Below are 3,188 nucleotides of genomic sequence, written 5' to 3'. Positions count from 1 at the left end.
AAAAATGGGGGCCATCTACTACCCTCAACTAAAACAGTGGGTCTACAAAGGAAAGACATATGCCAATAAATATGACTTTTGAATTGATCTCCTTTCTACATAAATTGACCCATTTGGGGTTTAAGAAGATGAAAACCTTACTAGATCGAGAAGAGATCAATCTGTGTTTTTTGAATCGGGACAAAGCAATACAAAGGTGACTGAGAGTTGCAAAGCATGCGCTCAGGTTAACCCGGGAAGGACCATGATTGGACAAGGAGTTCGTCCTAGGGGACACCGCCCCGGCATCCATTGGGAAATTGATTTTACTGAAATTAGACCAGGTATGTATGGATACAAGTATCTTCTAGTGTTTGTAGACACCTTCTCAGGATGTGTTGAAGCCTTCCCCACAAAGCACGAGACTACAAAGATGGTCACCAAGAAGCTCCTCGAGGAAATCTTTCCCAGGTATGGCATGTCTCAAGCATTGGGGTCGGACAATGGACCTGCTTTCGTCTCCCAAGTAAGTCAGTTGGTGGCCAAATTACTGGGGATTGATTGGAAATTACATTGTGCCTATAGACCCCAGAGTTCAGGTCAGGTAGAACGCATGAATAGAACAATTAAGGAGACTTTATCCAAACTTACGCTTGCAACTGGCTCAAAGGACTGGGTGGCCCTCCTTCCCCTAGTTCTATATCGGGCCCGGAACACCCCGGGCCCCCATGGTCTAACTCCCTTTGAAATAATGTACGGAGCACCACCCCCATTTGTCCATTTCTTTGATTCAAACATTGCTGATTTTGCTGACAGCCCCTCTCTGAGGGCCCATCTGCAGACCCTACAGATCGTGCAGAGAGACATCTGGGAACCTCTGGCCACTGCTTACCAGGACAAGCTTGAGCATCCGGTGGTGCCACACCCGTTCCAGATTGGAGACACCGTGTGGGTGCGCAGACACCAGACCAAGAATCTCGAGCCACGGTGGAAAAAACCCTACACCGTCCTCCTGACTACCCTGACAGCCCTAAAGGTAGATGGGATCGCGGCTTGGATCCACTCGTCACACGTCAAGGCAGCCCGGTTGGAGGAATTGACTAATCACAACACTACACCCCAGACATGGAAAGTTCAGCGCACCCCAAACCCCTTGAAGTTAAAACTCCTATGTGGCTCCTCCTAGTCCTTTTGTGGCCCGGAGTCAGTGGGGGAATAAGCCCCCACCACATTTATAACATTCCCTGGACAGTCACTAATCTCATGACAGGAAGGCTGGCTAATGCTACCTCCGTAAGGGGGACGCTGGCCGACGCCTTCCCTCCCTTATACTTTGACCTTTGTGATGTGGTGGACTACAAGTGGGAGCCTGGCACTACCTATAATTGGCATCCCTCAACCACCTACTATGGTTGCAGCCCGGCTTCCCACAGCAAGGAGATCTACGTTTGCCCTGGACACAGAGTGAGCCGGGAGTGTGGAGGGCTGGGGAGTGGACACTGTGCCCAGTGGGGATGTGAGACCACTGGGGATGCGTATTGGAAGCCATCCTCCTCTTGGGACCTGATCACACTGAAACGAGACTGTCGGTCTCCTTATACCTTGTGTAAACGGGGCGGGAAATGCAATCCCCTTGTCCTCCACTTCACCAACTCAGGTAGGAGAGCGACTTGGGACGGGCCCAAATCTTGGGGCCTGCACTTATATGTTACAGGGACCGACCCGGTGGGCCTGTTCTCTCTAAATAGGTCTCTCCCCTGGCCACTCAACCCATTGGACCCAACCTAGTTCTACCAGGTCAGAAGCCTCCCTTGCTCCCAGCATAGGCCCAACCCCCGTCATTGCCTAAGGTCACTCAGGCCCCTGGTAGCACCCCTACAAGCCCCTTCTCCACGACGAGGGGCTCCATCATTCTGATCTCCCCATCGCCAGGCACCGGGGATCGATTATTCAATTTGGTGACTGGTACATATCTGGCTCTCAATTATTCAGACCCTTCTAGGACTCAGGAGTGCTGGTTGTGCCTCGTTTCTGGTCCGCCCTATTATGAAGGGGTGGCAGTCATTGGAAATTATACCAACCTGACCGCTGCCCCGGACAGCTGTGCCAATACTCCTAGCCACAAACTAACTCTGCCCGAGGTCTCGGGACGAGGGCTCTGCTTGGGGAATGTACCCCACACACACCAGACCCTTTGCAACACCACTCAGAGGGTTCCCACTGGGAACTACTTCCTGACAGCCCCAAAAGGCACGTACTGGGCCTGCAACACCGGACTAACACCCTGCTTCTCGGCCACAGTCCTCAATCAATCCTCTGACTATTGTGTATTAGTAGAAATTTGGCCCAAAGTCACCTACCATGAATCCGAGTATATATACTCGTTTTTCGAGAGACAGACTCGATTCCGATGAGAGCCTGCCACCCTGACCTTAGCTTTACTCCTAGGAGGAATCGCCTTGGGGGGAGTGGCTGCGGGTATAGGGACCGGGACCACTACACTCATAGAAAATGGTCATTTCCGTCAACTACAAGCAGCCATGAATGCAGATCTTAAAGCTATAGAAGAGTCTGTGAGTGCATTAGAAAAGTCCTTGACATCGTTGTCTGAGGTGGTCCTCCAAAACAGATGGGGGTTAGATATGTTGTTCCTCCGAGAGGGTGGATTGTGTGCTGCTCTAAAAGAAGAGTGTTGTTTCTATGCAGACCATACTGGAATAGTAAGAGATAATATGGCTAAGCTTCGAGAATGCCTGGTCCAGAGACAAAAGCTGTTTGATTCCCAACAGGAGTGGTTCGAGGGGTGGTTTAACCGATCCCCTTGGTTTGCTACCCTCCTGTCTACCCTGATGGGACCCCTACTTATTCTTCTCCTAATTCTTCTTTTTGGACCCTGTATCCTTAATAGGCTGGTACAGTTCATGAGGGATAGGCTTTCAGTCATTCAGACCCTCGTACTGACGCAACAGTACCATAGGCTGAGACAACAAGAAAAAGAGATTTCTTAACCAAGTCGAGTGAAAGATTTCACTCGAAGTTAGCAAAAAAATGGGGGAATGAAAGACCCCAGCTTAGCAGCAGTAACGCCATTTTACAAGGCTGTACTTAAGATGACTGGTTCAGGGAAAGGTCAGAACACTGAGTACACAGCGGCTGCCAAGCAGGATGCGTGTGGTTGAGAGCCTGGCGACAGGATGATTGTGGTTGAG

The 3,188-nt window shown here is 50.5% G+C and overlaps 1 pseudogene; it reads left to right on the top strand.

Moving 5' to 3' along the window:
* Positions 1-1,104: 1,104 nt before the first annotated feature.
* Envl-ps18 (MLV-related proviral Env polyprotein-like, pseudogene 18) lies at positions 1,105-2,987 on the top strand (annotated as a pseudogene).
* Positions 2,988-3,188: the final 201 nt, after the last annotated feature.

This window comes from Rattus norvegicus, chromosome 6, assembly GCF_021556685.1.
Source record: "Rattus norvegicus strain SHRSP/BbbUtx chromosome 6, alternate assembly SHRSP_T2T, whole genome shotgun sequence".
In the NCBI taxonomy this organism is placed as follows: domain Eukaryota; kingdom Metazoa; phylum Chordata; class Mammalia; order Rodentia; family Muridae; genus Rattus; species Rattus norvegicus.
Note: the sequence above shows the minus strand (reverse complement) of the source record. Positions and strands in the feature narration are given on the sequence as shown.